Raw genomic sequence first — 10,405 nt, 5'->3', positions numbered from 1 at the left:
TATAAAATGTACTTAATCGGATAAGTAATTGAGTAGCTTAATTTTAATTTGATCGATCTCTCACAATTATCTGTCTGAATTTAATAAATTCTCGCAAATTTGAACAAATAATTTTAAAGAATCATAATCCTTATAAAATCACGTTCCTGCCCCCTGTGCATTTGAATGCTTAACAAATTTAATAAGATGCTGGTGGTATATATGGTAATGTCCAATACTGGCTTTGGAGCACAACTCACATGCCATATGGTCGTCCATGCAGTGACGGTAATCAATTGTTGTTGTTGGGAAGGAAGGGCTTTTACTTGGTCGAACGTGGGAGTTGTTCAAAAGGATCCCCCGTTCTTCCGGATCTTTCGTGTATAAGCTTGCATAATCTCAAATGTTATCAATTCTGGTATGCAAACGGACAGATGCAATTCTCTTGCAAGGACCAAGTGAAAGAGGTCTTTATCCAATCCATCTCACCAACTCTTCCACCAATAAAATATGTTCATATGCTGGATTCTTGGGTGTCAAAACTACTTTGTCTACTAATTGGTATAATCGTCTTGGCCACACATGTACACAAACTGTTGCTCGTCTGGTTATCAACTCTTTGTTGATGGTTCACATGTTTCAACTAGCTTATGTGAGCCTTGTCAATTGGCCGAAATCAAGCAATTAGTTTTTGTTGATTCTGTTAGAGATTCTGATGTATGGAATTCTCCCATTTTATCAATAAGTGAAAGTAAATATTATGTTGTGTTCATCAATAAAACCATACCTTATTTTATGAATTTGTTACACTATCCTCTTAATCATATGTTTTCTCCAGGCAGGGATCCTCTTAGATTTCTAAGGGTACGTTTGGGATTGCGATTTCGTAGACAATAAGTGCGATTTTAAACTAAATCGCAGAACATAGATCGTTTGGGAACTGTGTTTTTAAAAATTGCGATTTGAAAACGCAGAAAATCTGCTTTTTCAAATCGCAGATAAGATGGTGCTTTTTTGAAAACGCAGAATTTTAAAGGTAAATTCGCGATTTTAAAGGCTAAATTGCGATTTTGCCAAACGCTTAACTGCGTTTTTAAAAATCACTTTTTTCAAATCGCACATTTTAAAATCATTATTTTAAATCGCACTTTTTTAAATCGCAAACCCAAACGGATCCTAAAAATATGAGAAACTCAAATTTTCAAATCGGAGTCGTCCATTAGATCCAAGGGATCAAATGGCAGCCACCTCACTTGCCTTTTTAAACTAAAAAAATAGAATAAAAAATTCAAAATCACCGTACAAAAATTCGAAATTCAAAACCCCAAAATTTCCCCCCATCTTCATCTTCAGAGCTCATCCCTCACCTCCACACCCTCCCCCCAAAATCCATCATATCCAGGCGAGTCGACGGATCAGCCAACCAACAGACGACAAATCGTGGACGGAAAGCACCGTGTGATGCCGAGTAACGACCGTACGCCGCGAGCCCACAGCCACCGTACTTTGCTAAAGAACCACCACGCCCGCTGGGGATGAACCACCACCGTACAGAGGTAATTTTTTTTTCTTCTTCTTTTGATTTCCTCTGGTAGTATGACCACAGATCTGGCTTCTCCTTGTTGTTTTCGATTTATTTTTGGTTTGTGAGTTGTTTTGTTTTTCTAGATTTTTCCCAGATCTACAACGAATTTTCTGGGATTGAGCAGAATTTTCCCAATCACAAGGTCTCTCTCTCTATGGGCTGGGGCTCCCATTCTGAACCAAGAACGCTCTCATTCTTGATGCTTCTAGGTATATAAGGTTTTCTCATACTTTTGGGTTTTGGTTTCAGTATTTATCATTTCAGATCTGCTGATTTCTTTCACGTTCATTACTTTTTCTACCTGCTTTTCGGGTATTCTAATTAGGTTTCTGATAGATGAGACAATGGAAGAGCCTTTTTTGTTATTTGATGATAACTTGGGCTAGAGTTGCAACTGTTGCAGGGGCTATATATTTTCATTCCGTTCTTTCTTACTAGTTTTTGCCTTTGGTGCCATGAATGTTGAAGCTATATTGCATTTCTATACTAGTGATTCTTTAGATCTCTCTCTTAAGTCTTTCTTTGAAAACCTCATCAGTTGGCATACTTCTGCTTTTTTCTTTCACTTTTCTGTGCATTACAATTTTAATAGCAAAAGCTCGTATGTGATAGCCCGTAAAAATGACGAGATTGATAAAGATTGCTTGAAAGGTCTGTAAAGTGATATCAATTGAGTGGAATTATAAAACTTGGATAGTGATACTAGATTTGCTCACTAGGTGTTAAGGAGTCAACAACATAGACTTTTAGTGATATCATGTTCTTCCTCTGTTTTTAGGGAAATTTGTTCAATACTCTTTTTCTCACATTCACATACAGCTATGGCAAGAATGGTCACCTTTATTTTTTTCATCAGATTAAAATTTCACTCCCTTGCCATTATGGGGATAAACTATTATCATTACTACATGACTTGTTTTCCTTGTATTTTATTTCAGGTTTCATTTGTATAGAGATGAAGATATCTCAGGACTTCTTTTCCTATTTTAGGAGGGTTTAATAATGCCTGTGGTGGAGCTCCGTTCACCTTAAATGCTCTGCGTGCAACACTTCCACAGCTGGTGGTGGGCAGATTTGAGCTTGTAGATGATTCTTTCACCTTAAAGAAGTCAGCTGGTGGTGTTCTGTTTCTTGTGAACTGTTTGAATCCATCAGCATGTCATGGGCAGTTTTATATGAAGGCAGCAAGCGAGAACATAAGCCTGAAAAGCACAGAATTGATCCTACATTCACTATAACTCAACATTTGCACGGAATATCTCCATGGCTCGCGTGGCCTCAAATCCCGTCGGCCTCCACAGATTCCGACCCAGCTTTCGAACCCCTCAAGCCCCCCAACAGCTCTTCAAAACCCACCTCCACTCCCAAACCACCCCCCGCAAATTTCGGAGCATAGCTCGTTGCCAAACAATCCCCGACCCAACCGAGACCTCTTCAACGGTATGTCCTATAGTATTGGCGTATTGGTAATGTTGGAGCATAACATCCCTACAAAAACAATCCCGGCTCGAACATCAAATTTATAGTAAAACGAAATATAGCATAGAAGAAACTAAAAGGCATAAGAGTAAAACATAACCATCATAACCCTCTAAATTAAGCTGAAAGAAAGCTTCAAATATCCAATGCTAACAACATTAAACCGGAATAAGAAAGCATCTAATCACAGTGTCTCATGAAAATTGTCATTTACACTCAAAAACCTTGGTACTAAATAAGACATCTGATCAATTTGCTATATAATAAACAAAATATGGCAATCTCGCCAGAAAACAGCCTTCTAACTCTGGTTCTTCTGCCACAAAACCAACCCAACAAAAAACCGCAATCAATGCCACTGTTCAAATTTGCACCACTGTTCAATGTCCTGAACATGTTTCAAAATCAAAGTTAATTTGTCAAATGAATAAGAAAATGCAAAAACAAAAGAAAAAGAAAAATCAATTAGTAATTTTTTTACTCACCGAGAAAATTTCTGAGATCCAAATTTTCATTTGTGCTTTCAGCAAGGAATGTTGGTGTAAGATTGAACCCACTAGTTCTCTAAAAAACATATTATCATTTAACTTGTAAACCATTAGTGAGATGTATTATTGTTTTCAAGTATGAAAGAAATATATTTTTACCTGATTATTGTACGCATTATTTGATACTCCAGAAGATAAGGGCAATGAACTTCTATCAAATGGTCCCTATTAAATCACTACAATCGCATAAAAATGGTAAAATTGTGTCAGGGTACCGGTAGAATGTTAAAACGGTCCATATATAATAACAACAATCATGTAACAATCAAATAAAAACATTTTAATTTTTTTGAAGAGTGAAATTGTGTAAATTTACTGATAGAAAGTTAATGAAACTGGTTTCGCATCAATGTTGAAATGGTTCTTCAAATGTTACCCTTGGTACCCAATAAGGCACTTGATCAATTTGTTATAAAATAAACAAAATAAAATATCATTAACAAAAGTCACAAACAGAGCATAACATTCCTACAATTAATTTCCTGTGAGTAAGAATAAAGTTTAATAATCGAATAATATTAAATCTAATAAGTAATATGAGATGAATGTGAATCTATAGAGTTAGAATGTTACCTAGTAAGAATTTTTTTCCAACGCTATCCTTTGCTATACTTTTTCTTCTCTTATTTGGTTGCTTCTCAACCCAACCTTTTGCACGTTTTTTACCCTTCCGACCTTCCTTCTTCTTAAACCCTTTGACTATTTCAAGTAATTTCTCAACGGATTGGCAATGATTTGCAATTTCATTGCCATTTGACAATAACAATTGATCTTCATTATCAAGAGCAGCACTCGAACCTTTTTTAATATTTTGAAGTTCCTATTTCATTTCTTTTACCATCCTCTTTACAAAAGCACATGCATCTTCATTGTCAGTTGCTTCAGTGGCTAATTCCACTAACATTGGATACAATCTTCTATATCGTTGTGTACCATTTAAATTCATATTCTCTTCCACATTCCTCATTGTAGTATTTAAGATATATTCACTATTTGCTTCTCTTGTCCACTTCTTCAAAATATATGTATAAGAAATTATCTTTATATCAAGTCAGTCAAAAAATTTCAAAGCATGACAACATAAAATCCTAAATGTTTCAAACTTCCTGCAACTACATAAAATTATCTTATTGACATGGTCACAAACTACTTTATACTCTCTACCTTCATTGAAAATTCTAACAATATATTCATGCACTGCTTGGCTATCATTGCGATGTTTTATTATTGTGGCTGAGGCATAGTCATACTCATCATGAAATTTTTTGAATATTACAGGAGTATATGTTTGTGCTGCTTGCTTCAACAAAGAGGAATTCTTCAATCCCAATGTAGGCAATTTTTCTCGAGCATTAAATTCAGCCTCCAATTTCTTATGTCGTTTTTGCTCTACCACCCGCTCAAAATGTTGAAAAAATTTCACTATTCCCAAGTCTGATTTTAAGTAAGCTTTCAAGTCACCATTCAAGCTCTCACTAAGTTGAGTACTTCGCACTCCCAAAGTAAATGCATTCTTCATGCGGCACCTGGCCCATTTTGTCTTCAATTTGTATATACCAACCAACCAACTAACTAATCCGACATTATACTGTTGAATCATTTCGTCCCAAGCATTTTGAAATTCAGCCTCATCTTCATACTCAAACATACAAGCTTTAAAGTCTCGTAGGAGATGAGAACCATCTTTCATGAAATTCCCCAAATGCTTGATGTCATTTTGCATTATGTGCCAAGTACATAATCCATGCCAGGTTTCTGGCATCACTTCAATGAATGCTTTTGCCATTGCAGCATCTTGACCTGTAAAGATCGATTGAGGCTTTTTACTTGCATGTGCATCTAAAAAACTTTCAAAAAGTCATTTGAATGACTCTACCATTTCATCATATAGAAGTGTAGCCCCAAAAATCACAACCCCTCTATGGTGATTAAAACCAGTAAAAATAGCTAGGGGTCTCAATTTTTTATTAGTGTTGAATGTAGTATTAAAAGTCATTATGTCACCAAAATAAACATAGTCAGCAATCATTATTGCATCAGCTCAAAAAATGTTAGTAATTTTTTCATCAGCATCTAATTGGACTGCATAATGGAATGATGGATTTTTATTAATTTGTTCTTGAAAGTACTTCAATAAGCTATCCGCTTCACCACATATCAAATTCCTTTGCCGTCTTGTTCAAAGATTTTTTTGTTGGTCAAGCTTAGTATATCCAAGATTTGCCCTACCACCAGCCTCCCTACTCATCAGTGCATGGGTTGCCTTAGGAAATATGCCAGTAGCACATGCTAAATCAAGATTTTACGATGCGACCTCATCATATAAGCAGTTTCTTTAAGATGTAGAATATGATTATAATCAGCTACAAACTCATAAACCTTGTACTTTTCAATCTCTCGTACTGATGAAATAAAAAACCGTACAGGACGACCAATTCTTATTTCATCTCGATGACGAATGTAATGATGATCTCGCTTGTCTACTCTTCGAACACCTTCCTTACAACAAACAAATTCATTTGTTGTTATTTTTCCATTTAACTTACTTTTGTTTTGAAAATGTTTCCTCACACTAAAACCCATTTGCTTTCCATAATTTTTCTATTGGTTCCATGCATCCTCTACAGTATCAAATTCCATACCAACTCGAGGTGTCCAATCTATATGAGTATTCACATTTTGAGAGGAATCTCCCACAATGATATCCATTTTTTTTTTTTGTACATAAAAGTATATCACTGTCATTAACAAACAATAAATTAAAATTAAAATTAAAATATTCCAAAATAAACAATGCAGCATTTAATATGTATAAGGGCAACTCCTCACACAATCTCAAGTCACAGGAATCACTAAGGCTATTGCTGATTATTGTTCTCTCCATATTCCTTTTAAGTAAATATTGTTTCAGTTTACACTCACTATATATATATATATATATATATATATATATATATAGACACACACACACACACAAACATGTTGTTCATTCCAATTGAAGCAAAATCTTTGATGCTTCTTCTTCTACCTCTTATTCTACTCTTTCAGTTTTTTTTTTTTTTTTGGATGATTAAATCTTTATAAACAACACAAAACGAATGCAACAAACAACTGCAGCAAAATTTCAGCTCAACAAAGCTACAATAACGAATGCAAATTCCAAAACCACAATAATGGTTGCTTGATCTTAAAGAGTCTTTCAAAAGTCTCTTTGAAGAACCAGAAAAATTGAACGGCACTTTCGTTGAAGGCCTGGCAAGAAAAAACTGATGCAAGTTCTTTTTTTGATTAGGCACTGAAGAGATTCTTACCAGATTCTTCGCAAGCAAGATGGTGAAGTTTATTCTCGTGTTGGAGAAGCCACGACATTGCAGTAGAACCTCCACTCCAACGATTTGAAGAGAAGAGAAGAGAAGGGAAGTGAGGAAGAAGAAGAAGAGTTGCAGGAAGGAAAATGAAGTGAGGAAGAAGAAGAGTTGCTGAAGGGAAAATGAAATTGATTGCCTCGTGGAAATAAAAATTGCTGTCATGTTTTTAAGCCATTAGATTTAAGGAATGGTTGAGATTTAAAATAATTTTGAATTTTTTTTTTTTATTTTCTCTTTTAGTTTAAAAAGGCAAGTGAAGTGGCTGCCATTTGGTCCCTTGGATCTAATGGACGACTCAGATTTGAGAATCTGAGTTCCTCAGATTTCTAAAAATCTGAGGGGATCCTAGTCCTTTTATCAAACACTTGTGGGCATGATAATTGGTACTCCAGAGGTGCGTCCTTCACGGTCCTCTTGTACTAGGGAAAGGTCCTCTCAAGTTATCCAGAAAGCTATCGCAGAACTTCATAAAATGCTTGATGTCAAAAAGGGTTAGAAAGCATTAAGTCTCAATGAACACTGTCATTAAACAACAATAGCAAGAAATCCAATAGAAAAAATCAACAGCTATTAGTAAGGCAATATCTGATCAATTTCATTATCCACAAGTTGGAAGGTTCCCTCAAAATAATGTGAGGCCCAATGGAATCTATTTCAACGCATTTAACTTCTCTCATTAAAGCCAAGTACGATACAATCATGAATGCTTTTATGGCAACAAAACATGTTAAAAGTATAACAATCCTGTACAAAAGAATAAGCCAATAAGAAAACATAAGAAATCTCTTGCAAAAGAACTTCTTACAGAAAGTGAATAGAAATAAATGTAATAAGCACAATCAATGAAACAACTCTCATTTAAAAACCTCATAAAGTTATCTTTTTACTTCCAAATTGAGTGGGTGGTCTGTCCATGCTCAACACCTCACTGCTGAGAACTATCTATAGCTTAATGTACAGAATACCTACTCAACCTTATCAGATGATTCGTGCTTAATCTTGCAAGGATTTAGATGTGAAATTATTTAAAAATAAAAATACAATCTATCTATCTATCTAGAAAGCGAGCTACTCTATGTGTGCCCCGTGATTAATGAAAAATGAGCATCCATGTCCATGCAACATGGGTACAGAGAATCTAAAATGGTAAATAAGAAAATGAAGAACAAAAATAAACTGTTGAAATCAGTTGGATCATGGAACAATTAAATCTCAAAATATAGAAAAATTAGAACATTTCTAGGAAACTTCCAATAACACCACTTGAATGAACTGTATCCAAAACTCAAAACCATTTTTTGGAAAGTTGTAAGTTACAGATAGCAAGGTTGATTTCACAAAAATCAAATGAACCAAAAGGTAAAACTACTTCCACGGAGGAGCTCAGAAGGCCCAAAGGTTGAAAGTGATTGTTCATATTGTGTGTGTGTGTGAGAGAGAGAGAGAGAGAGAGAGCTAAACATTTGCCTAAACTTGTAGGCTGCTTTTTCATATCAAAGAGCACAGAAGGACGCAAACCTTGCACATGAGAAAACACAAGTAGAAAAGAAACAAGTACAATAAAATCATTAAAACTAATTAGTAAGGGAGCTAAAAACCGCAGTTGTCCAAGTAAAAAGAGAGTAAAAGAAAAAGGGCATGAGCTCCTCCAACGTCATCTCTTGGTTCTCGAAATATATGTCATTATATTCCCTCCACAAGCACCACATAAGGCAAGAAGACACCATCTTTCACACGACAACACTCCAAGAATGACTACCCGTCCACCATCAAGCAAACAAATTAACTACTCGATTAGCATAACCCAGGATATCCCAAAGCGACTGAATATAGCATTCCATAGAGCACAAGCCACCTCATAATGGAGAAGAAGATGATCCACGAACTCCACATTCCGTTTGCACAAACAACACCTATCGACAACAATGACACACCTCTTCTTAAGATTGTTTGTATTGTACCTTAGAATGCAAAGAATTATGGTAGAACCAGAAACATATAAAATGAGGCTCTTGCTCTTCTGAATGTGTTTTGTTTCCATTAATGAAGAACGATACAAAAAAATGTTTCTATGTGATTCTAAATACATAGCCTTCAGGAGACTGTTGGAATTCTAGTCTTTTAAGCAAATATAACCAACAGTTGTAAGAGATTGTTCAAACCAGATAAAAATGAGGCATGATTCAACTTCATTAAACCGATTCAAGGCAAGGCAAGTGATGAATGACATACTATTCTATCGTAGCTTCAATATTCCATAAGTTATAGATTTTAAATAAATGCAACTGCTTGAATTGAAATAAATTATTACATACTCTGGCCAGCAAAATAAACTCTCCTTTACTCAAAAGGTGTTCTCAACCATCTTTACGGCATTGCTTTCAAAGTTTGAAAAAATCTATAAGAATTAAACTTATCATCCTAAAACCTATCTTCACGACTTCACCTTCGATTGTGTACTTGTGAAGAAGTAGTGAAATAAAAAATTTCCATAGAATTAAGAAACATTGTTGCCAAAAAGAGTATAATACAGATGTGGATATATGAGGCACAAACATGAAACATACAATTAACAATAACATTATTTCTATTAATCTCTTTTGAATTTTTCTCTTTCTCTTTGGAATGAGTATTCTATGCACTCTCCACACCTAAACCATACAACACACCGGCATACTTGTCCAACGAGCCGCTAAAGAAATTATCCTTCAGCTTCCTAAAGGCACACGACTTGAGCAAACTATTGGAGTCGGCCTGGTGATACACACCGATCCGCTCCACCTCCAACAACTCTGCCAACTTGTTCAGCCCACCGTGCAAGCTATTGCAAAACTTCATCAAGTGCTTGATATCAAAAACTCTTGGAAAATACACATTGATCAGATCAAAGAACCCCGTCTGCGTCTCCGGCAAATTTTGGCATGTCAACAGCTTCAACAAGTACCCGAAGTCGTACCCGCTGTGGAAGGTCACCCAATGGAGGCTGTCGTTCAAAACGACGCCGGAGGCCATTAGGACCTCCCCGAAACGCATCGCATCCACGCCCATCTCGCTGTTCTTCTTAAAGTTGATGCCACTTTGCCAAAGGAGCTCGATCGAGTTGGTGGCGAAGACGTCATGTTTGGTTCGAACTCACGAAAATCGAACTGCTAGATGAAGCTCTGCCCGGTGCTACATGTCAACAAATTGTCGTGCTTATCAGAGAAGGTGAGTCCTAGCTGGATAAGCTTAAGCATGTCCATGTTGTCCTTTAGGGTTTGGTAGTGGTACTCTTGGCTGGATTTGAAGTTTCCGACGAGTCGTAGAACGATCCCTGGGAACTTCGTATCTATTGCCACTTAAGGGAAGTCGTCGACGATGTCTCAGATCAGTGCGAGCTCCGATTCCAAATTCTTAGCCCACACCTCATGGATCTGGATCGTGTCTTTCTTCGGTAGCAACAGCAT

The 10,405-nt window shown here is 36.1% G+C and overlaps 1 long non-coding RNA gene and 1 pseudogene across 1 annotated transcript; one reads left to right on the top strand and one right to left on the bottom strand.

The window, feature by feature from the left end:
• Positions 1-1,320: 1,320 nt before the first annotated feature.
• LOC133862669 (uncharacterized) lies at positions 1,321-2,609 on the top strand. Its single transcript, XR_009899275.1, has 3 exons — positions 1,321-1,535; positions 1,648-1,773; positions 2,503-2,609. It is a non-coding gene; the product is annotated as an uncharacterized LOC133862669 (long non-coding RNA).
• A 5,233-nt stretch (positions 2,610-7,842) lies between these two features.
• Positions 7,843-10,405, bottom strand: LOC133863317 (probable CCR4-associated factor 1 homolog 7; annotated as a pseudogene).

The sequence above is a fragment of the Alnus glutinosa genome, chromosome 3 (assembly GCF_958979055.1).
Source record: "Alnus glutinosa chromosome 3, dhAlnGlut1.1, whole genome shotgun sequence".
In the NCBI taxonomy this organism is placed as follows: Eukaryota; Viridiplantae; Streptophyta; class Magnoliopsida; order Fagales; family Betulaceae; genus Alnus; species Alnus glutinosa.
The sequence above is the reverse complement of the archived record's forward strand: the minus strand, read 5'-3'. Positions and strand labels throughout refer to the sequence as shown.